We start from the raw sequence: 25,956 nt of genomic DNA, 5'->3' as shown, positions 1-25,956 counted from the left end.
CAGCACAATATTACGGTGCTTGTCTTAAGACTACAAGAATATTTAAATATCTTGTGGAAAAGGGTGGAGCAAGGTGGGTTTGTGGGTGAAAAGCTTTTGCTTCCTTAGCCTTCAGCTCCTAAAAACACCTTTTTGGAAATTGCAATTTTTGATCAAAACTGCAACTAACAATGTCTAAAAATAAAAAGTCCATCAATGCAAAACTTCTCTAGAAATCAGCAGCCTGGAGGGAAGGGACTACTTTTCATAATTGATGCAGAGGCCTGCATACCCCAGCACTCCTCAGACAGTGTCTGGTGATAACGTCCAATATTTGCTAGCAGAATTTAGTATTGGCAGAAAGTCATCATAACCTATTCAGGTGGCCAAAAACTCCCAAAGACGACTCTTAGACTTATTTCCTCAAATGTATTCAGGCACCTAACAGCCATTCAAATCAATTAGGCACCTAAATACCTTTGAGTATCTAAGCCCACATGTCACTACTCTAGAAAATTCCATGGACACATCAAAGCAGACATTAGCACAAGCTGCAAGTGATCTTAAGGAGCAAAGAGGACAAATAATTCAACTCAATATACTATATCAAAGCATTTGCTTTAGCGCTATGTTAGATCAGGGCTCTGGTGAGGGACTTCAGCTTTATGCATGGCTTATGAGATTTGTATCATTCTGTTTCTCTGAGAGCTACTCACTAGAAACTTTGAAAAATGCACGTTTACTGTGTATCATTTGAAGAGAACACAGTAGAAATAATAATTTTTCAGCAAACAAAACAAATGCTTATTACAGTATTGCTGCACAACTTGGAAAAGTAAAATTAAAAAGTATTAAAGATTTTCATTTCAAGTTCTGCTTATTATGTCAAAAGCTACTTTACTCACAATAGCCTCTTTTTGAATTAAATTTATTTTCATTCAGTATTTTTAGTTATGGAAAATCTATTTTACAATATAGTGTTATTATGGTGCAATTTAATAAAATGCTAATGTGATTAAACCAATTACATATATAATTTGTAATTTTAGAGGACAAAATAATTATGATTATTGTTCTTGGTAATTACAAATGTTAATTATATTTGAAGTTACCATAAAAACTTGAAGCTCATAAATCAACAACAAATAACTATGCAATTCTTCTGCTAGCATGCCAACAAAGTAGTTTCCTTATAGTAGCAGCCAATTTCAAAGCCGTTATTAAGTTCAGTATAGACAATATACTATATTTTACAAAGACATAAATGAGATTACATAGCACTCTTTATAAACCAGAAAAAAATAACTTGCTCAGGTTTGATTTATAAGTCAATTTTACTGTACAATTTCCCGGTTTTCTATGCTTTATATATGCAAAGGAACTAAAGCTTAGTAAATAGTCTCTAACATTGGTAATGTGAACTGAATATAGCATACAGGCAAAAGAAAATATTTTTATTCATTTTATTATAGAATATCACAGGATAAAAATATTTGAATTATGCAGATGATGGTAGAACATCAATTTTTCAGATATCTCACATATATATGATATCTTATTGAACATTTGCTTATGAATGGTGACTGTTGTTCTCAGGAGTATTACATCTGCAGTATGTATACTTCAAGAGTTGTCTTGGTAGGAATAACATGTCCTCAAGATGTAGATAATAATAAGATGTCCTCATGTTTGTTGGTAAAATACCAGCTGAAACAGAAAATGTAAATGTTCTTGAAAAAAAATGCATACACAACAGCACGAGAGAAGATTAAGTATTTAACAGATGGCTAGCTCTGTAGAGATGTTTTAACAGATGGTTGGCATGAAGGTCTGAAAAAATAAAGGGCATTAGCTAGAGTTTGGTAGTTAGATTCTTTCTGAGCAAGAGTTTTCTATGTTCCCGTGAAACCAGTAGATTGCATGGCTGCTGTACTGTTAGAATTTGAAAGTATGTCATTTGAATGACATAATTCTGGCACTGTGAATCCCAGTGAAAGAGTAAAAATTATCGGCAAAAAGAACAGGAGTACTTGTGGCACCTTACAGACTAGCAAATTTATTTGAGCATAAGCTTTCGTGGGCTACAGCCCACTTCATCAGATGCATCAGATGTAACCCATGAAAGCTTATGCTCAAATAAATTTGTTAGTCTCTAAGGTGCCACAAGTACTCCTGTTCTTTTTGTGGATACAGGCTAACACGGCTGCTACTCTGAAACCAGTAAAAATTATGGTATCCTTTCTGTCTTCTGCTTTTGTGGCCAAAATGGAACCCATATCTGCATCTGCTTGCTGAGGGTGCCACCTCAAGAATATGTTCCTTTCTTCCTCAAGTCTCATAGAAGCTCTCTGTGGGCAAGAAGGAAACAAAATGCTGGAAGCCAAACACAATCCACCCAAACAGACAAACTCCACACTCTTCTGCGATATGTTCCCGGGGTACCATGACTGGGGTTGTTCATAGCAACTATGCTGTCCAAAGCCACATATGGATAGACTTCAGCATGAAAGCCTCTTGCCTCCGTAAGATCCTCTATGATCTGAAGGTTTGAGTGGGCCAAATCTTCTGCCACTGCCACACCCCCATCCAAAACACAGAAATGGGAAGAATTAGAGGGAAGCACTGAACAGTTAAAACACAATGAGTTTGTATTCTTCTATTCCTTCTGCAGAGCCTCAGGGAGGTTATTGCTGTGTACAACATAGAGCCCAATCCTTCACTCTTTACTTTGGCAAAATTCCCTTTGAAGTTGATGGAAGTTTTGTCTAAATAAAGTTGGCATATTGTGCCTTTAACAACTGTCGGGTGACATAAGTAGAGTGGTGAGACTATTTCAGCATGGATAAATTTGATGACCAATGTAGCAGAAATGGAAAATTTATCCAAAATGTAAAAACACCTATCAGTTAGCACTGAATCCTGCTATGTTGAAGGCAACAAGGGTTTTGCCATTAACTTCAATCAGAGAAGGACCAAGCCTTATTTACAGCTGTAGTTAAGAAGTTCAGTTACTAAACACTTGATCCACACAATTTTGATTACTTGCTGGTCTTGTTAACCAGTTATCCAAGGATATAGTAACAGTAACTTCAGGTAGTAGGTATTTCCAATCTGACCTTGCTCTCTCTAAGAAAAATCTGCATACTGACTTTGCTTCCCGGGGTTTTGAAAGTTATTGCTTTTTCATTTGTGTCTGAGACACAGGAAGTTTTCAGTAATCACTGCTTCATTCTTAAGGAAAATAGAAGCTTTACAGTTGTGGGAGGTTTAAGTAATTTTGACAGACAACTTAACCAAAGGAAAGGTAAAGAAACATTGTGTGGCAGGTGAAAGATTGATGAAGGTGATTAAGGAAAGCTTTTGTATACCTAATGTAATGGGCAAGATAACAAGGGCTCATTTCATTATATGATTTGAGTATGGAGATCCAGGTGGATCCACATGGACAATCCAATTCCAAATGATATTTCTTCATGAATGCTAATGTGTTCTCTCCAATGATTTATTGTTTACAATAGAGTCAGACAGTGAGGATGACATAATTGATGAGATCTTTGATTTTTTTTTAGCCTACAATAAATTACCATTCAAATGGCAGAATGTGGTGACCTAGTAACACATCTTATACTTACACAATGAAATGTAATTATGGACCGTGATAATTAATGAGAGATAGGATCTTGCTATATGAAATATACCAGAAATAGAATTACTGAGTGTTTGCACATACAATAAAATATTTGGTTTTGTTTGTAACATGATTTAAAATTACAGTAATGTATGGAATGTGAAATAAAAAATTATCCAATAATACATGTATTGTTTTTTAAATACATATGAAGAAGGAAGGGCACATTTTCACAACATATAACTTGAAAATGTTGCTTTCTGTTACTCAGGAAAGGACATCCTTTGCATACTTTTTAGTTAGCCATATGTCAAACTATGACAATCAATTTAAAAAACAGTAAAACAACAGACATGCAGTATATGGACAGCACAGAGTGAAAGTATAATGGCACTACAGTGGTTTTACAAATACTAAAGAAGCAGAGATTTGAAAAAGACCTGCAACCATGAGTCTTACACTCCCAGATATTGGTACTGTGGGTATGCAGGCTACAGAGAGAGAGAGAGAGATTACCCACAAAAGACTCAAACAAGAAATCAGAGAATGCTACAATAATATTGCATGTAAGAGATAAGGTTTAAGATGAAGCTCAAAACTACAAGCATGTGAAGAAAGATAAATACAATATTTTCCAAAGAAACTTCTGAGGAGGGTGTTACTCGTCAAATTTTAAAAGTTTAAATCAAGATATTACCATTATTTCAGAACCATTATAATCCAAAATACATAGGACTAGATTCTGCTACCCTTACTCCCATTGATTCCAAGGCCAGAAGGAGAATTGTAATCATTTAGTCTGTATAATACAAGACATAGAACTTCATGAGTACTCCCACTGAAATGAACTCACTCTATGCCCATGCTTATGATTATGCATGTGAGTCGTTCCTTTGACTTCGATGGTTGAACATGTGCATAAGCATTTCCAGAATCATAGTCTAAAACAGTAGTTACTATGAGTAAGGGTACCAGGATGTGACCCATAGTGATATTTTTTAATACGTTAAATAGTCAAAGGGCTTGTGATCTTTGAGCACATTTTTACAATCAAAATTTAATAGTACCAATGTTAATTATAAAGCACTCCTTGCTGAGGCGCTGAGTACTCTGCTACCAAATAAAAACATTTTAGATGATGATCTCTAAGTGCTTTAGAAATAAGGAATGACGGAAGCCTAAAAAAACCCATGTAAGGAACAGAGGCCACTATCAAAGACTCCGCAAGTTACATACTCAGGTCCTTTTTTACTCACACCCTTCTAGTAAGGGGTATGCACAACATGCAGAGTACAGAGAAAAAGATATCTTCTGTTTTAGATTCACTACCTTTCCAAGCAAATACACAAAATGGTGTCATGAAAGTTGCAAACAATGAGTTCTTCAACTCTCCTGAGCTTCTGGCACCATCAATGGATGAATAGCAAGGCATTAATCCCTTCCTCTCCCGCTTCTCTCTCCTGCTAGCTATGGCGCAGAGGCTCCACCTGATGACCCAGCACATGCATTGTGTGTCACTGTTGGTTCCCTCGCATGAATCTTTCCAAAGTAGCCCTAATACTTCAGCTTTGTAGTCAATGTGTTTTCTTGGGGTGGGAGGTTGGCATACATGATTTTAGATTTAGAGCCATGGAGAATTTTGACTCTTCAGTGGAAATTCAAATACCAATATATTTTTTTTTTGGCCTAAAACCGAAATATTTTTATTTGAAAGTGATGTTGCAGTGCCTCATGGCAGTTGTAATTCAAGTGCCTCACATTTTCCTCCACAGGCCTGGCTCCCTGATTGGACTATGTATCCCATGCTGCAGTATAATCTCCCTTTTGGAGAGAAGTGGTGCATCATGGGAGTCCCGGCTATGGTACATCATGGAAAATATAGTTCATTTGTCATTTTGTCAATTAACCCAACTTTCTGTTGGTAAGCAGTTTTGGACAGCCCTATTTTATATCTGAGTGTAAATAGTTAACTAATAAGGTACCAGAAAATGTCACTCAAGAATAGGTAGCATGATTCCTGGACTTTGTAGGACCCATGAAACTTGTTGTACACTACAAATGGTTTTCTTTGTGTAGCTCTTTACATTAAGTTCTTTACCATTTTGTAATTTTGTAACTGGAACTTAAGTAGCCCTTGAAAACTACACATCCAAAATGGAAAAAACAATGTTTTCCCAACACATTTCATTGTGTCTATTTCCCTGTCTTAGGAGAAGCTGGATTTGGGGTAGGCAATGTGTCTTAGTGTTTCATAAAAATAATCTTACTGTTACTTCATTCCACTGAAAATAAAAACAAGTTTATGTAACAATATTAATAATATATAATACTTCAACATTTTAAAGCACCTTGAATCTAAGAACCTTAGAGTGCTTTACAAATATTTACTACAAAGAGGGGGCTGAGGTAACAACTTGCCACTGTGATGACAGTGATTGTAAGTGAAGCACACTGAAGCAGGGATTTGTGTTCTTACTTCTTTAGCTAAAGGAAAGATTGCTCAAACAAAACTTTCCCTCTCTCTCTACCTAGGTTTCAAGACCATTAGAGATACTTTGTAATAATATTGAAGCTGAAAAAAATCTCACACACACACAAAATCAAAGGAATCAATTAAAAAGAATAGAATCATAGAAATGTATGTCTTGAAGGAACCTTGAGAGGTCATCTAGTCCATGCTCCCCCACTCAAAGTGGGACATTGTCATTGTCCTTGGAGATTTTAATGCTCATGTAGGAGCTAACTCTGAAACGTGGAAGAGGGTACTAAGCTATCACAGCATTGGAAGGTCAAACTCAAATGGCCAGCTGCTTGTCTCCAAGTATGCTGAGTTCAATCTCACTATTACTAACAAAGTCTTCCAAGCCAGTAAATATATAAAATATTTTCTAAGTACAGTCCTGAAAAATACTAAAGTGAAGAAGATAATTGTTGAAATGTAATATTGAATTTATTGTGCCTCTATGTAAAAAGAATGTCTGGTAGAATACATTTCCGGTGCTTGTCCACTGAACCATTCAATCTAGCTCCAAAAACTGTGTTAAACTACATGTTTGAACAATCATTTAAGTTACACAGCCTACAGATCTGAAATATTAAGGCACAAATTATCTGTGGAAATTTGCCCTATCTTATGTTCTTATCAAAGAGTGGACAGTTAATATGGTCAAGCAAGCTTCATTTAGTTATTTCAGAAAAAGAATCAAAGAACAATTTTGGTGATAGGGCACAAACTTTAAAGCAATAGTAGGAGGAGTTTTTTGTTACAAATTACAAAGCAAGCTAGTATCCAGCACATAAAATAAAATAAATAATTTATTAAAGCAGATTCCACTAGTGAGAAGACTTGTTCCAATGGCACTTCAGGACCAAGCTGCTTAGGTGGCACTTCAAAGAGCAGCTGCTGACACAGTGCTTTGGAACTAGCAATAATTTAAAGAGAGTAATGCAACAGGGGCATGGTTTATGATTTCAGAATCCCTTGCCAAAATCAAAATAACAAGCTAGTTTTGAACTATGCTATTATGTCATCTATATATTTGGGAGAAAAAAACATTTCAGATAAGGACATCATCATCCAATATATTATATGTAGTACACATCCACACACATGTAAAAATCAGAAACATGCACAAAATAGAAGGTGAACGTTTGTTACACTGTTTAGTGATCCATATCATTTTCAAAAAGGTAAGAAATTATGTGAGGCAGAAGAGATGCTTAAAAGAGACTGATATAAAAGTGTCAGGGATTTTCCTAATATACCTAAAGATATAAATGTAGATGGCTACCATTTGAATTATTATTCAACTCTGACTAGCAAAATCATGATGAATTACAATGGACCAACTAAAATACTTTTCATACTTTATATGAACCTCTGAATTTATGTGCTATGCATGTGGCTCTCCTCTGTAGTCTCCTCTGTAGCCTGTAAGCTAGCAGGGTTATCACTGTTATAAAAATTCAGAACACTTTAATTACTCTAAAGATTTACAATTAAAGTTCAAGGTTATGAATCTGCTTTGATGTTCCTAGCTGCGAGTTCTCTCTAAATGGCTGCATTATGCTAAAAGGAAAAATCCTACTTCCAGCATTATCAATTTATTTTCTGAAATTTTGGTTAATTTGGATTTCGTCTAGCTACAATTCAACAAATTCTTTGCATAATTAGTAATCTGCCCAGTAGAATTTCTGGAATTACACACTTATACCTCTGCCATAACCATTGTACAGAATAGACGCAATCCTCCTCCCATTGAAACTTTGCCATGAAAGTCAACTGAAACAGGAGTACGTCCTGTTGAAATATATATCCTAAAGCAACAATATGTTTGGCAAATGGCAAATACAATAGCAAAATTGAAAATGTTATTGACCAAAAAACCTGAACATCACTTAAAGGCTAAAGCAAGCATGACTAATTCGTGCTCTAAGTAGCAACAAGTGAACCAGCCTGATATAATAAGAACCTATAAACATAACCAGAGGAGTTTCTGAAACCTGAAGTTCAGTCCAGTTTATTTTGGAATGGAAGTGGATATACCGAAAGACTGCTCTTCAGGTATTTCTGGCTTGGGCCATATCAAAACCTTTGAAGATTGAAAAGTCTTGTGAGAACACCTGATCTTGAGAGATTTAAAGGCTAAATTTCCTGATGAAACTGGCTTGCATGCTTTTACTTCTCATCCTACAAATTTTCTATACAGAGTGATAAGGGAAATTTTTTTTTAATTCTTTAAACATAATTTCACTGATAAAAAAATAGGATATTTAATAGGATATTAAACTTGCTAGTAAGATAATTAGCCCCTTTTTACATCTTCAGTGTATATTCTCTAATCAGTACTCTGTAATTCACTTTAAAATACAAAGCCAGTTTCTGCTGGCCTTACTTACTAATTGCCACAAATTTTAGTCATATGATGTACTGTCCTCAGAGAAATCTTCAGTCCTGTGGAGGGTTAGCCACTTGGCCCCAATGGCAATATTCACATGAGTAAGTCCAGCAGAATTTGACATAGAATACAAATATTTTCTGTCCACCAAACAAACCAATCAGCTGTAGAATGACGGAAATCTTTAATCTAAAGCATAGTTATTTTAAATTAAGAAGTGAGTAGGATATGACAGTCTGGAAAATCTGTCCATATACAGCTTAGTAATTCTAAATGATTTCATGAATCTGTGTATAACTAACACTCAGTGTGCACTGAATAAGCCATTTGCTGACAAGCACCAAGTTACATCTCACACATTCCATCAAAAAAGTCATTAACACAGAATGATTTTGCCTGGTAGAAAAATGAATATGTTAAATAGATTGGCCAAGATGAAGGAAACTAGTTATTCTAGGTCAGGGGTTCCCAAACTTTGTTCGTGGCTTGTTCAGGGTAAGCCCCTGGCGGGCCACGAGATGCTTTGTTTACCCGAGAGTCCCCAGGTATGGCCACTTGCAGCTCCCAGTGTCCACAGTTTGCCGATCCCAGCCAATGGGAGCTGTGAGAAGCAGCATGGGCTGGGCCACTCCCTTCCTTCCATCACAGCCATCAGATTCAAGAGGTAGCAGATTCAAGAACTTCTTCTGTTGAGTCATTCTGAAGTCATGTGCTTGAAACCTGTATAGAGAAAGAGACATTTTTCATGTTCATGTTAGCAGATACAAGTTATCTTCAGCCATGAAGTGAGAAGGGCTGGAGACTCTTTGGGGCAGAGGGAAGTAGGAAGTTGGACATAGGGGTCCTACAACAAAAACTCTATGAATAGCTAAGACTGAGGGAAAATGTTTTGTTATTATTTGAATTACACCGAAGCCAAACCCCAGGAATGGGCTACATTTGGAGCACGATCAGGTTACCTATCCTTTGTGTGGGTGGGAGTACCCGGCTTACACCCACTTTTTGCTGATATGGAGAGAGTGATATGGTGGATTTATACTTTAAAAAAATAAATCAGTTAACACACACACTCAACAATCATTGCCCAAAAAGAACCTTGAAAATCCATCGAAGCCTGAGTGAACAGAAAGGCCTTCAAGCATGCCCTAACATTTAACAAATCCTGTTAGGCCAACAGGGGAATTAAGTTCTAGCAATGAGAGCCCCTCATCAAGAATGCCTTTACTTCTGTACCCAAACATATACATTTGGGAACCATTAGCTTTGAGCACCACAGATCATTTCAGGTGTCAGTTTAGAACACTAGGCTGTCATGGATGCCTCATCACCACCCCAGGGGTCTCCAGCCCCACCAATCATCTCTTGGGAGGATAGCCAGACTCAAAAAGTGCTGCTGCAAGTGTGAGAACACCCTCACTGTACAGGGGACAACTAGGAATGTAGGGTCTGCCAGCCCCTCACCCATTTGACCAAGCAGAAGTCTAAGAGCACCCTCAGGAGAGATGAGTGCTCACCCAACATGGCCTCTAGGTTCCCCCAATGCAAAACAAATGGAAATTATTCAATCTCTGTCAGGGTTTGGATCCATATCAACAAAAATGAGTGGTCAATAGTACCAAAGGAATTTGACAGACCTAAAAAACCAGCCTGGATAACCTGGAGCCAAATTCATCCTTAATGTATCTCATTTGACTGTAGTGGTTTTGCATCAGTAATAGAGTTGGCCCTTGTCTTGTCTTTTTCCTTTCCAGGAGAAATCATCAACCAATGAAACGTGTGTTGTGGCTGTATCATATACAGCTCTCTGTACTCCATCCAAGTCTAAAACTATTGCTTATTTTTATACATGTACATAGCACTACATCTTGAGTGAGATGTGTCTAACATAAAAGAGCTCCTGAATGAAAAGCCTACATTAACTCAACTTCTCCAGGTTGTTGAAATCAGAGTATACTTTCCATTCTTGACCAACACAAAGACATGTTGTATACATGCACTTAAGAAAACAAGCATCTTCCAAGAGGGTTTTACACAAAACCTCTTCACATGGATGAGAGAAGAAAAATACATACATATTCTCCTTCCAAGGCTGAGATTGAGATGAATTTATTTTTTACACTAAAGCTGTATCGAACTGCCAGCAACACAACAGTAATTCTTTCTAAATCTCATTCCATTCCAGACTCAGATTCAACACAAAGGGATTGCAGTTTGTACAGCAGTAGCAGGTGAGATATCCACAGAAACATAAGTTTGTCACAATACACAGTAAAAGGGCATGCTGACTTAAGATGCTTTGTCACTCAGAATTTTCCAGGCTGTGGCATGAGAGATGCTAAGGCAACCAAATGGATGATTCAGGCTTAGTTGATCTTGCAGAAAGTGTAGTTCTCAGATGAAAGTAAACAGTGAAGTAATACAGTACAACTATTAAGCTGCTGTACACAGCCCTTTATGAAGATTCTAGTGGTCTACTGGATGCGTCACATGTGGTGTTGACCTATACTAATTCTCCAGACTGGTGTTGGACTCTCTAATGGCTGATTCAATCTTTACTGTAGAATGTCAGCTACCCCATCTGCTATATTTCTTCAGTTTCACTTACCCTCTTTTGGTATATAAACAAATTAGTTTTTATAACCACAAAACGGCATATTCTGAGATTCTGACATTAATACTGTCCCAGGCATGTTGATTCTGCTTCCAGGTAAAATATATGTGTCAAATGCTTTTTGGTCTTTGTTATAATCTTGTTTTGCATTAGTGCTATACAAGATAATACATTAGCTTTTTGCTCTCAACAATCACAAAGTGATTTAAAAATACTAAATAAATCCAAAGCAAAACTCTAAGATAGAGCAAAGTTTGCATGTTTCTTAAACCAGAATAATCACATTAGAAAAGCTTTGTTAGCAAACAAACAGGTATTTGAAAGCCAGGAAATTTGGAGTTAAGATTCCATAAAGCTGTGATTCTATAAGCGGTAAAATATTTGAGACTTAGAACTGAGGCTGGGGAGAGCAGCTTTCTCAGCTCTTTTCTAGGTGGCATGTTTCCCAAAGTCATCTCTCAGGTTCTGTCTTCCTGAGGGTTTGAAAGGAGTAGAAGCAAGATGAAATGTCTCAGACCCTTTCTACATTGGGGTTTGACAACCAGCTATTTGGTGTAATCTGTTTTAAAATACACTAGTGCAGCATGTGTACACTGGGGTGAACTCTGATCCTCTTGAAATCAGTGATTCCATTGACTTCACTGGAGGCATGATTTCACCCTAGGGCTTTGCACTAATGCAGCCAAATTGGTGGATCAGAGGCTACAGTGCTAGTATAGACAAGGCTTTAGTTACTGCTGTGATTCTAACAATTTTCCCTGGTGTATCTAAACGAAAGTGCACAGAAGGTGAAGGTTTCTCCACCTGTCTCCTTGGTGCACGACTGGACGGGGGAGGAGCATTAGTCACAGACTAGAGTGAAGTTTCTGGTCTGAAGGCTGAAGACAAAGGGTTGTAACTCAAATTAACAAGATTGTGACTAACGCAATTGTAAATGCTAGTGTAGTTAGTCCATAAACGTGAGTGCTAGGACACAAATATTTGTTCCTGGCCATGGTGAAGAACCACAAATATGGCATATCTAGAGCCTTATGGTGAGCCATAACCAAGAACAAACATTTGTGTTGTGGAACAAATATTTGCAGAGCATCTACATTAACACTTACAATTATGTTAATTGATTCAAGTTAATTTTTTTAATCAATTAACTTGAATTACAAAACAACTGAAAATTCTCGACGAGACAGGACCCACGATTCTCATCAAAAGAAGCGAGAATTCAGGTTAGTAGGTCTGGTTACCAATGACTGGGACAAAAACAGCGGTCGGAGCTATTTTGCTGACACTCTTGGAAGGAATACAATCCTGGTATTCAGTTTACATTGTGTACAGCACCTTTGCAAAAAAACAGGTTTTTTTTTTCTTTTTCTTTTTTCAGATGAAGGTTTAGTCCTCAGACCTTTGAAAGCATTTATAAACTCTGTTGGGACCTGATGGAGCAGCTGAGCATAGAAAAAACAGTAGTAAGTACAAAATTTTGCACCAAAATTTAGCAAACATAGTTCTCTGCACTAGATCTTATTTGAGACTAATATGGGAATAAACCAATTTGAAGTTTCTAGCCTAAACAGTTTCTTATTTTTCCCCCTTTGAAAATTGACAAACACCTCATTTTTCAAAGTCTGATATTTCAAAAAAGCATTATTCAATTACACTGAAACTTTGCTTGAAAAGTCTCTTATCACAGGAAATATTCCATATAAATTTTAGTGAGAATGGATTTTTTGCTTTTAAGGAAATCAAAATCATGTTTTTAATGGAAAATAGCTGAAACAATGGAATCACCACTGATTCTATAAATAAGTTTCACAATATACTGGTAAAGTAATTTAGCATTATTAAACCCAGGCTATGTCTACACTACAGCCAGGATCAACCCTAGGAGATCGATCGACCGGTGGTCGATTTAGCAAGTCTAGTGAAGACCCGGCAAATCAACAGCAGATCGTTCTCCAGTTGACCCCTGTACTCTACCCCCAATCAGAACAGTAAGGTAAGTCAACTGGAGATTTTCTCCAGTCAACCCTCCCCCCCCCCCATGGTGTAGGCCCCGTGGTAACTCGACCTAAGGTACATTGACTCCAGCTACCTTATTCACGTAGCTGGAGTTGTGTATATACTGTGTATACCGGAGTAGTGTAGACATAGTCCCATTTTACAGATGGATAAATGCAGACACACAAGGAATAGATCTTTAGCTGGTGTAAATGGTATGACTTCATCTGACTCATTTCAATAGAACTATACTGATTTACACCAGCTGAGTATCTGGCCCTAAGGACCAGTTTTAAGGTAGCTATACACCTAAATATACATATAGATACCTCATGAGACTTGAAACCAATCAAATTTAGAGACACAAGTGTTTGCTCTGTAACTATAAAAATGTCTACACAACCACCTGTGAATATTCTATCCCCCGAGGAACATAGTTACAGTGCACAGCACTATTTCTGCAGGAGAGCTTCTCCTGCCAACATAGCTTATGCCACTCACAGGGGTTGGTGTTTTTATGCTGACGGGAGAGCTCTCTCCTGTCGCCATAGAGTGTCTTCACCAGACACGCTGCAGTGGCACAGTTGTATCAGTACAGCTGCACCATTGAAGCACTGTATGTGTAGACATGGCCTATGACTGTAACCCCCTACCGTCAGGGGAGAAGCATTACCAAGTGTGAAATACTAGTTTGCCACAAGAGATGTTATCTTGTCACCCACAAAAGAAGGCCCATAGACACCAGCAAGCCATTGTGGGACATCTGTGGAGAAAAGACTTTGTTGATTTCCCCATGCCCCTGCACATGTCTTTGTCCCATCAAAGCTTGAATGCTGGGGAAAAGGAATAAAAGTGCCTGTTTAGGAGAAATTGTTATCCCTATGCTGTTTGAACTCTGAGGGGAGATTTCTAAGTATAATCAAGGAGTCCACAGCTGCTTAGCTTGGATAAGCCTTAAAGGACATTTAAAGCTTGATAACAGCCACTGTCATCTTTAGGAACCTAAAACTGTATCTCATGTGTATGTGTATGTTTATTTACTGTAACCTTGAGAAATGACTCCTTTCTTTTTCCTATTTAATAATCCTTTAGTTAGTTTATTATAGGATTGGCTACTAGCATTGTCTTTGGTGTGAGATCTAAAGTGCAATTGACCTCCGGTAAGTGATTGGTCCTTTGGGACTGGAAGTAACTTGAAAATTGATGTGATTGTTGGTGTAAGGGACCATCTATCACAAAGGCAAGCTTCCCTGGATGGCAAAATATCCCAGAGTGCCCAAGGGGACTGTCTGTGACTCCATGTTAAGACTGGTATAGTGCTTAAGGAGTTTACACACGATACTTGGTTGGTGAAATCCAGTGATGAGCTGCCAAAATCTTAACAACCGGTTCCCTCCTCACCCCACAAGGGGGTTGTGGCCCACCCCCGCCCCCCGGGGACTCCTGCACCATCCAACCCGCTGCATTCCTTGATGCAGCCCCGCCCGGACCCGTGCCCCATCCACCCCCCTCCCCGTCCCTTGACTTCCCCCAGAACTGGGCAGAAGTGTCTCATGGGCCACCGTAGTGAGTGCCCACCCCACCCCTAAGAGCCAGAGGGACCTGCCAGGGGGCGAGGTGGGGAGTCCCAGCAGTGCTTACTTGGGGCAGCTCCCAAGAAGCATCTGGCAGGTCCCTCTGGCTCCTAGGGATGGGGGAGAGTAGCTAGGGGGGAGCAGGGGGAGCAGCCACTCCCCCCACTGATCACATCAAAAGTGGCGCCTTAGACACCTACTCCGTGGGTGCTCCGGGGCTGGAGCACACACAGGGAAAATTTGTTGGGTGCAGAGCACCCACCGGCAGCTCCCCACCCCGCGCCCGGCCCCAGCTCACCTCACCTCCGTTCCACCTCCTCCGCTGAACGCACCACCCTGCTCTGCTTCTCAACTCCCCCGCCCTCCCCTGGCTTCCCGCAAATCAGCTGTTCACGTGGGAATCCTGGGAGCCTGAGAAGCAGGTGGCGGCTTCTCGCTCAGGCCCAGGGAGGCGGAGGCCAGCTGGGGCGGGGAGCAGTTCCCCGCGCCCCCCTGTTAGGATATAGATATTCAGGCCTGTCTGTAAAGGCCTATACTCTAATTTAGGTGTATTCTTATCACTGAGCTAGTTATAGAGGTATAAAAGAGAGAATCAAAATCACTGTCTGACTGTATAAGGCCTTTTCTCACTGTGACAGTCTGAGGCCCTGTTCTTAGGCTAAGGCCTCCGGCTAAGCAGCAGAGGCAGCCATAAGCTGGGAAGTGAATGGTCACCTGCTGTGGCACAGGCAGCCCCCGTCACGCCCCCCCGCCCCAGCTCACCTCCGCTCCTCCTCCGCCTCCCTGGGCCTGAGCGCGAAGCCGCTGCTTGCTTCTCAGCCCTCCCAGGCTTCCCGCGCGAAGTGTGGGGGGGAAGTGGGGTGGAGAAGCAGAGCGGGGTGGCGCATTCAGGGGAGGAGGCAGAGGCAGAGCAGAGGTGAGCTGGGGCCGGGTGCGGGGCAGGGCGGGAAGCTGCCGGTGTGTGCTCTGCACCCATCAAATTTTCCCCTTGGGTGCTCCAGCCCCAGAGCACCAACAGAGTCAGTGCCTAAGGCGCCACTTTTGGCCGGTTGTTAAATTTAGAAGCCCTTTTAGAACCAGTTGTCCCTCATGGGTTCTAAAAGGGCTTCTAAATTTAAGAACCGGTTCTAGCGAACCTGTGCGAACCAACTCCAACTCACCACTGGTAAAATCTAAGTATAGAACACACAACCAATTTGGGGGTTCTGCCCTGGTTTGTGGTAGTCTACCCTAAGGTTAGTACCCATGTTCATGAGTCGCTCCAGACAGCATGACACTAGTTTTCCTTCAGTAAGAGTGTTATGGCCAGATATGATGGGTCTGTCTGGGTTCCCTCATTTGTGTATTTTGGGAAGCATGTAGAAGGTCCCTGGGGTGGGTTTGTGAGGGACAAAGTTGTTGAGTTTCCCTTGGGGTTGTTTGGAGAAGGATTTGATGATATCCTTAAATTCCTGGGTGAACTGTGGTGTGGGATCATCTTTGAGCTCTTTATAGTAGGTGGTGTTGGAGAATTGTTGGTTGGTCTCACTGATGTTGTTATCGCAGTTGAAGACTACAATGGTTCCCCCTTTGTCTGCTGGTTTGATCACTACCTGGTGGTTGGATTTCAGGGACTGTACAGCTGTCTTCTCAGCAGTGGAGGGATTGTGGTGGATGTGATGTTTGTTAAGGATTTCACAAACAAGACATGAGTGGGCCACTACAAAAATAAAAACTTAAAGCATGAAAAAATACCAATTCATTGCATTGGAGTGAATATTGTCATTTGAAGAGAAGCAAAGTTCTATTGTGTTGTAAATATGATTAAACACTGCCAGCTCAAGCAAATCACTTGTTAATGGGGCTATTGTCCATTTTGTAAAGTAATGTGGGCAGTTACCACGTGCATCATCAAAGCTATTTACTAACTATTCATCAGCATTAACTGTCATTGTGGTTTTAGAAGCTATATATATATATATAAATGAAAGGCAGGAATTTCAAGCTCTGATCAGTTCACTTCAGATATTTATTGACTACACAGTTGCAACCACTGTATTGTTGCTTTGGAACTCAATTGAAATAATGGCCTGAAAGATGAACAGGACTATAATGATCCTACCACAGAAATTGAAGATCTTTAAAAGCTTGAATAATTATGCCACAAAGAAATATTATGTAGCTGCTACTTGAAACATCTGTACAATTGCGAAGGCCAAGGCCAAAATTCTACTTGAGTCTCAGTAAGGATGCTGTTATGAGAGTGTGTCAGGAGGGAGGGAGGAAGAGAAGAGGTTGAATAGAAGTGTGAGGGGAAAAAGAAGCCCTTCTGCTTGTATTTCATTGTGAAACAGAAAAAGGAGAATGTTCAGTATTAGTGAACAAGCTAAAATATTTGCTAAGATGTGCCTTGAAATTTACCTTTTTAAAAATTAAGCTTGAATTGTGAGTAGCAGTACTTGCTGGCCATGCTGAACAGGAATTCCTAGCAAGGACCTTTATTTTGGCTCCCTGTGGGGAGAGACCCCATAGTTTCCATCTGTGGGCTCAGATAATTTGGCAGTTTTCCACATATAGCTGCTTCATGGACCTCTGAAAGATACAGTGAGATCTAATATACACTCCTCACTCTGAAAAGAATTTATTGTGATTTACTAAGCAAATACCATCCTACATTATGCACTTAGTTTTTGTCAGTACAAATAATACAGAATTATAAGTGTAATCAGGAGCATTTCCAGTAGGCAGCCATAAGTATTTAATAAGGTTTTAACAATAAGAAAGACAATCATAATAGCTCCTCATGGTGAAAAGTAGTAAATAGTGACATATTTCATGTAGAGGTGGTCAACAAAGAAAAAAGCATTTTGACAAAAATATCAACAATTTTGAAATAGCTTTAATTCCATAGGTTTTTGAGAAGGCACACTATTCTTTTTCTCCTCATTTATCTTACTTTTCACCATTTCCCCCCCATTTTGTCTGTGAAAAAATGAGAAAGAAAAAAACAAAGGGGTAAAAGGAAAAACTGAAAATTTTGAGTTTCATCAAAAGTGCAAAATATCTTAAAAATTATGATTTCTGATTTTTTTTCTATTTTCAAAAAGACGCCATTTCTGACCAAAATAATGTCATTAACATCTTTCAATTAGCTTTAGTCTCATCACTTATAAAAATGCTACATTCATAGTTGGAAACATTGTTACCATGACCCCCATGTACTCTCTGGCAAGATAGACATAAATTCACAGCAAGGTCCCAGGATTCTGCATTGCTCTAGCAAAAATTCTGCCTCAGTTGCAAATAGATTTTCAAAACTGAGGTTTCTTTTAATTAAACATGAAAACAGAAACTACAGTCAATAAAGTAGCTCCTGTGTTATTTATTTTAATATTAAATTCAATTTATTGTCAGCTGTGGCACATTCTCAGTTTTCAATATGCCACAGATTTTTGTACTGATGATATCTAAATTGATATCAAGTTTCAGAGTTAGCACAGTACTGAGATGAATGGGTAAGTTCATACCTCCTAGAGCAATTGAAGCTGTCTGCAGACTTGTGCAAATATCATTGTCAGCTGTCAACATTCTCAAGGTTATCTTTGCAAACATAAGGACTAGAAACATTTTATTTTAAATAAAAGGTTAAATTATGGAGCACGATTTTACAGAAAGAGGTGAATTCTACTGTTGCAGAATCCTGATTATTGCTTACTAGAGTGTTACTATAGTGTTTAGGAACATGACTAAACAATAGTGTGTATTATATGAAGAATGGTAATCAACGGGACCTCTGTTATTTATTAATGTCTAAAAGAAGGAAGTGGATAGGAAGATGCCAAAATTTGCAGGTGACAAACTTATTTTAGTGAACATATGAAGAAAGTTTGAGAAAATCCTGATGACTTTCAACACCATGAGGATTGAGCAGCAAGAGGACAAATTACATTTAACTTTGGTAATGGATAAATGTTTATATGGATGGGCTGTAAAGATAAGCAAAAATGGAGATGATGTGGGATTTGGTTTTGCAAAGCTGCGTTGATCCATGTAGACTGACGTTTCAAATAATTAGTTCTTGGTTTATCCCTTGTAGTCAAAACATTTTGGAAAAAATTGTTAGTTGAGATTTTGTTTTTCAAAACCAAGCATAATGGCAGCCCCAATCAAGATTATAGTTTCCAGGTACTACTACAATGCAAATACATAAAATTATTATTTATCTCCATAATACAGTTCTCATGAGTCTGTAAACAGACAACCTTAAACACTGGGATATTATCTATGATCTAACCAGATAGTTTATAAACTATTTTACCATATTTGATAATGCCCTTTTATTTCATTTGAAAATCTCAATAGGTACCCATCTGCATTTTTAAGCACCTTGTTGCCGGCACCCAGTGCCGAGAGGCTGAACAACAGCTGGAGTGGTTCGTTACCCGGTGTGCTACACCCAATAATCACAACGGGGTGGAGAAGCAGAAAAGTTTATTTGCAGCTGCAAAAAGGTACAGGGAGAATAAAATCTCAAATCCTGCACAACAGAGCAGGAAGTTACACAGGCTTTTATACATCCTTTTTCCCAGCATACTTATCCAATAGCAAGCTGCTCCAAGTATCCATATAGCCAGCCAATCCAGTTCCCAGCTAGTTCCCTGATTCTCTGTATCATTTGTTAAACTATACATAAAGCTGCTTTATTCAGCATTGTTCTTCCATATCTCCCCTGTTTGGCCTTGCTTAGTTTCAGGCAGTCTGACTCTGCAACATACTGTTGCAGATTCTCAGCATAACTGCTGTGTGTGCCTCCAGGTGGGGGGGCCAAGGACACTTGGGCCTAGCACACAGAGCTGCTGCGAGTGCCTCCAGGCAGGAGGGGGGGGGGGCAAGGACACAGGGGCCTAGTGCGAGGGGGCTTCATCGACACTCGTGGTCTTCCATCCCCTCGAGTTACCTAGTGGCCATGCCCCAGTGTTCCCAACAACCTGAATACCTTTAAAAGTCTGGTCCTGTGTCACTGAAAGTCAACATAATTTAGGCTCCTAAATCACTTAGGTCCAGGTTGTCAAAGGTATTTAGCTGCCTAAATATGCAGGTAAGGACCTACTAGGATTTTCAAGTATGGTTAAGCAGGTTAGGTGCCTGCACAAAGCTCCTATCTCCATCTTTAAGTTCCTGAATACCTTTGAAAATCTGGCCTTTAGGTGCTTTTGAAAATGTTAAAAAAAAAAAAAAGTTAAAACCTCAGGGTTAAAACCTCAGGGTAGTGTGCAAAAGCACTCTGAAAATCAACACTATATTAGGCAGTAGAAGCAACTGAAAATTCTAAAAACATTATGCTAGTGTTATTCTTACTTTACTGCCACATTGTATCTGAAGTGTGTAAATAGCAAACCAGAGCTCCCACAATCAAATGGACTCAATTATCAATGGCACAGCCTTATGTGGAATATTATATACATTTCATTACCCTATGGACAACTTTTCGATTATTATCCACTTCAGGTTTCCTTGCACCTACCTCTGAAGCATCTGTCATTGGACACTGTCAGAGATGGAACATTGGACTAGATAAGTTCCTGGTGTGATCCCAAATGATAATTTCTATGTTCTTCAGTATTATAAATTTTGTATAATATAAATATTCTTATTACGCCTGTACTAGGAACTTGCTTCATTTCTCTTCCTAAACTTCTATTTCTCTTATTATTACAAATATATTTAATTTATATTTTTAAACTAATAAATATTTAGCAAGAGCTATACATTTGAGAGACCTATACTGACCAAATATGCTTTAACAGCCCCAGAGAAGCCATTGCTGTTTATCAAGTCACTATATGAACTTAAAGTTTCTAAGTAGGTCATGACACAAGAGACTGTGCTGGCTAAAGAGAGCTGTTATGATTTAATCAGATCTTGACTCCTCTGGAGTTGTTATAACCTATGAGAAGAATCTGAGGTTTTTTTCTAACACATATGTAACACATTTTTTAAAAAACCCTGAAATTGCAGTTGTTACCCATGAAGGTAATCGTGTATTCAGTTGGTAATTTGGAGGAATCAGTATGTGAAGTAAATATAACAAGGCATAGTTTTCAAAAATAAAGTCATATAAAATATTCTTTTTTGAATATTATTCTAGCTCAAATATTGTTGTGTGCAATGTTGTTAAAGCAGAGATGGTCTCAGAATATTAGAGAGACAAGGGGGGTGAGGTAATATATTTTATGGGACCAACTTCTGTTGGTGAGAGAGACAAGTTTTTGAAAAAGCTCACCAACAGAAGTTGGTTCCAAAAATTATATTACCTCACCCATCTTGTCTCTCTAGCTCAAATAGACAGTCAGGTACATATAAATAATGCTAGTGGTTTGGTGGAAACTTGTAGGAAGTAAGGAAATTTGGAGCTAAGACAGCAAGAGTCAAGGGTGATACTGACCTTAATGCACCTCATTCTCCCCAGATACTGAATCATGCACTCATCTCAGGCAATAAGGCAAGAAAGCCTGATCTTGCATTTCTTACTTAGGCAAAACTCCCATTGACTGTAGGATTGTGGAATCAAGCCTAGAGAATTGGCCTGCATTTTTAGCCTTGCCTATGTTTCTTTGTTTTGTGATTTGCATTAGGACAGATCCTTTCTGTTTCCTCACTGCATTTTTTTCAGATTGCTGTACAGCTACTGTTTTCTGACAATCACTATGCCTAGAAGATTCTGTACACAGCTGGGATTAGATGAAGGTATTCTTTAAAACTAACTCTTAATAATAGTTTGGTTCCTTAAAGTGATGGAAGGAAAATCTAATGAACAAATCTGTATGCTGGACTGTATGACAGGTAGAGATAAAGCAAAGCTTTTGGTTATCAAAAAGTGAAGTAAAAAGCCCTAGTGCTTAAGAGAAATGAGCTGAAATTTGCTGTCTGTAGGCGCTACAGCAAATGCTACGGTATGGATAACAGGTTCCATTTTCACTTTCTGCTTGCAAAAGATTGATGACAAGTGCTACATGAAAGAAAGAAAAATTGCACCAATCCTAGATATATGCACAGTGTATCTGGATGGCTCCCTGAAAAAAGGTTTAACTTATTCTCCTGATACCTAACGATGCATTATGACTCTACCAGGTGATCAAAGAGCACAACTCCAATCAGCATTACAAAGGGTAAGAGATATTGAGGACCCAGTGTGACATGGACATCAGAAACAAACACAAGATGGTCAGAAACGACCACGGAATTCAACCATATATGTTTGGATGTAGGGTGAAAAACTGAAATCACTTCTATTCTACAGCATTTCCAAATTAGAAGGTGACCATATTTTCCATGTACTTTTACGAGTGTAATTGTAATATAATCCATGCAAGTATTCAGCTTTATGAATTCCATATATTTAAAAATCCTAATAAGGCACAGATCCCACCTCCATGTGAGCTCCTGGTGTGGCAGTATGAAGGACTCTGACAGGGGACGGGCCACAGGACCCACCACTCTCTAGAGGAGGCACACTAAGAATGCAGAACAGCTGATCTCAGGTGTTGGAAGGAGGAGTCATACTCCTTAGACACAAATACATGCCCTCCCCTGCCATTGATCCTTAGTGTCCAGCCCAGCTACTTTTATACAACTTAAATAATATAGTTTTCCTATCCCCATACAATTGCTAGTAACTTTAGCTTCAGGAAAATATTCTAATCCCACAATCTTTTCCAACTCCCTTTTGGATTGACTTGACTTTCACATCCAAAGGATTAAAGGTATCACTGGGCCACTTATGAGACCCTTGCACTTTAGAGGAAAAATAAGGAAAGAGCAAAGCTGTTAAACCTAAACTTTACAGTTGGCTGCCCTGTTCTGTAATGGGGTGAACTAAACTCCAGGATCTGAAAGCCCTGGATTTTGGATCCAGATTTTATATATATATTTGCATATATAATTACAGATTTTAATTATTAAACTTCTGGGTGCAACCCTCTGTTCCAGAGAACTATTACTTTACCTGCTTTGCACTCTTGATACTAGGAAGTATTTGAAAATGGCTGAGGCTCAATTTTTGGTCTGACTAATAATTTTAACCCCAAGAAGCCATTTTCTATAGAATCATTTTTTCTTCACTGGAACTACTCTAAAAATATTTTGATGGCATGCGTCACCAATGGCTCATTTTATCTCAGTTAAATGTTCTTCTCATTTTAGAGGAATGTAAGAGTATTTTCTCCTGTATAGCTGGTTTACATATATAGCTCATCACAACCTGGCCCAGTCCCCTTCTCTGAACAGACATCAGTGTGCTGTGCTTTGATACATTCACCAAATCCCATGTTCCTCTAAGCCCCCTGAGTCTGGTCACTCTTCCTAACTTTGGATCTCTCCCAAGGTGTCGACATTATGTCTGACGCCATCCTCTGTCAGTGGAATCCTGTAGTCCAGCCACCAGTGCCATATCTGCTCCCACCTCCCAACCCTGAGTTACTTGGACATGTTCTCCCCCAAAGTCCATTTGGCTGAAGGAGGTCTGGTTTCCTAGTTACTGCTTTGAGGGACAATGTGGCAGCAAAACAAGGAAAACACAGGCCTAGCAAAGAAATGTCTTAAGCACAAACAATTTTACTCTTAAACAAACGGTGGAGTTACAGGTCTATGGAAAACAAAAAATTCCTGTACTCAGCGCAATCTCCTTCAGTGTGTCCTCACCATCCCTGGGAGTCCTGGGTTTGGTTCAAGTACTCAGACCAGGCAGCTCTTCCTGTCTGCTTGACCTGGTCTTCTGCAAATGTTGTTGGACTAGCCTCCTGCTTAGAGAAGCAGCCACCTTTTAAGCCCATCTCTGTCCCTTTTCTGCCTATGTGCTGTTGCTGAGGAACTGCAGACCCTTTCCCCAGCCAGCCTTCTGTACAGAAAGACATTCAAAATCTAGAGCTCTGCTGGTGGAACATTGAATCACTCTTCCATACTGGAACAATGTTGATGGCCCTTAACTGCTTTGTCACAGCATCTCAGACATAGTCTGTTCACAAGGTGTCAAGCCACTACTATAAAAATGGATGCTCTATCCACAATGAAGGTTACAATTATAAATGGCATTCACAAGACAAAATGGAATTCATAATTTGACACAGATATATGCTCCAAACTATCACTGCCCTTTTCTGATCATTTTACCCAAAGTATCATCTGGACATGGCATTTAAAGAGAGTATCCAATCCCTAAAGCCTCATCGAAATATGGGTTGAACATTTTTCTTGAATATTTGCCATAACTTTGTCATAGGATTCAAAGGTTAGATTTTCAGAGCAATATTTTCACTACATCAGGGTCTTGTGTCATAAATACAAAGGGAAGTGTAAATCTTTAAATCCCTTTAAATCCCTCCTGGCCAGAGGCAAAACCCTTTCACCTGTAAAGGGTTAAGAAGCTAAGATAACCTCACTGGCACCTGACCAAAATGACCAATGAGGAGACAAGATACTTCCAGAGCTGGAGTGGGGGGAACAAAGAGTCTGTCTGTCTGTGTGATGCTTTTGCCGGGAACAGATCAGGAATGCATCTCAGAAATCCTATAAAAAGTTAGTAAGTAATCTAGCTAGAAATATGTTAGATTTCCTTTTGTTTAATGGCTGGTAAAATAGGCTGTGCTGGATGGAATGTATATTCCTGTTTGTGTGTCTTTTTGTAACTTAAGGTTTTGCCTAAAGGGATTCTCTATGTTTTTAATCTGATTACCCTGTAAGGTATTTACCATCCTGATTTTACAGAGGTGATTCTTTCACCTTTTCTTTAATTAAAATTCTTCTTTTAAGAACCGGATTGCTTTTTCATTGTTCTTAAGATCCAAGGGTTTGGGTCTCTGTTCACCTATGCAAAATGGTGAGGATTTTTATCAAGCCTTCCCCAGGAAAGGGGGTGTAGGGCTTGGGGGGATTTTGGGGGGAAAGACATTTCCAAGTGGGCTCTTTCCCGGTTATATTTGTTAGACGCTTGGTGGTGGCAGCAATAAAATCCAGGGACAAAAGGTAAAATAGTTTGTACCTTGGGGAAGTTTTAACCTAAGCTGGTAAAAATAAGCGTAGGGGGGTTTTCATGCAGGTCCCCTCATCTGTACCCTAGAGTTCAGACTGGGGAAGGAACCTTGACATGGTGGCAGAGCGGTGAGATTAACTTGAAATCATTTTGAGATCAATTTGAGATTTTTTGAACCAGAAGCACAGATTTTAAAAAAGGAAATTTTTTTCCTTTGGGCTGCTGGAAAGCAGGTTTTAAACTGAAAGCAGTTAGAGTTTTTTTGTCTCTGCTTGAGGGCCAGAGCAGAGACAAAAGGGAATTGTCTTTTGTGAGCTTGAGTTTTCTCTAAAGTTCATCTGTGCGTGGCTACAGACCATTTCTCTAAAGGCAGGGTAGTTAACCTCCTGCAGGGAAATTCACAAGTCTTCACAGACCTGAAGAGGTATTTTTTAGCTAAGAGCAACTAGAGGCTTTTTCTGTCTATTTGCCTGGAGACAAGGGTGTTAGTTTTTGTTTTTGTTTTTTACGGATTTTTCTGTAGGCTGACAATCACTATCAGAGAACATAGGTATCCAGTTACAGCACAACCTATTTTTTTTGACATGCCAAGCTTTTTTGTTTCTTTGTTTGTTTTCTTTTGTTTTGTTGTTTTCTTTCTAACTCTCGGGCTAGTTAAAAACAGAGAGGCTAATATGACAGAAACCAAGGCACAACACAAATTGGAGTTAACCAGACTGGAGGCAGCGAAAGAGGCAGAAAAAGTCCAAGAGGCTGCCCACAGAAGAGCTATGGAGGCAAGGGAAAAAGAAATGAAGGCAAAGGAAAAAGAGTAGAAGCATGCACTGGAGATGGAGAAAGCAAAGGCTCAGCAGAATATACTGGATAACCCTAACAATCCTTCCCCAACAATCCACAAATGGGAGCAACTATGTCCACAGTATGATGAATCCAGTGATATTGCTGAATATTTTCTCACCTTTGAGAGACTGTGCACACTCCATAAAATTCCTGAAGCTCACAAGATGACCACATTGGTCGCAAAATTGACTGGAAGAGCTCTGGACATATTCAATATGTTGCCTATTGGTGAGGCTTCTGACTGTAATAAATTCAGGGATTTGGTTTTAAAGCAATTTCAAGTTACACCTGAAATTTACAGAGTAAAATTTAGAGCCCTTAAGAGAAAACTTGGACTAAGTAATGTGGCTTATGTAAACCAGATGAAGGATCTGTTAGATAAATGGGTCAAAGGAAGGGGTGTAACTAGCTTTGAGGGAATGTGT

At 39.2% G+C, this 25,956-nt stretch overlaps 1 long non-coding RNA gene across 1 annotated transcript in view; it reads right to left on the bottom strand.

Annotated features, from left to right (window-relative positions):
* Window positions 1-1,046: 1,046 nt before the first annotated feature.
* The window catches only part of LOC311518909, a 37,114-nt gene continuing 12,204 nt past the window's right edge, over window positions 1,047-25,956 (bottom strand). Inside the window, exons 2-3 of the long non-coding RNA XR_014711137.1 lie at window positions 9,037-9,225; window positions 1,047-1,686 (exon numbers count right to left, since the gene is read on the bottom strand). This is a non-coding gene — a long non-coding RNA (uncharacterized lncRNA). The remainder of the gene's footprint in view (window positions 1,687-9,036; window positions 9,226-25,956) is intronic.

Source organism: Lepidochelys olivacea (assembly GCF_965140295.1).
Source record: "Lepidochelys olivacea isolate rLepOli2 genome assembly, chromosome: 3".
Taxonomy (NCBI): Eukaryota; Metazoa; Chordata; order Testudines; family Cheloniidae; genus Lepidochelys; species Lepidochelys olivacea.
This window is presented reverse-complemented; position numbering and strand designations above follow the sequence as displayed.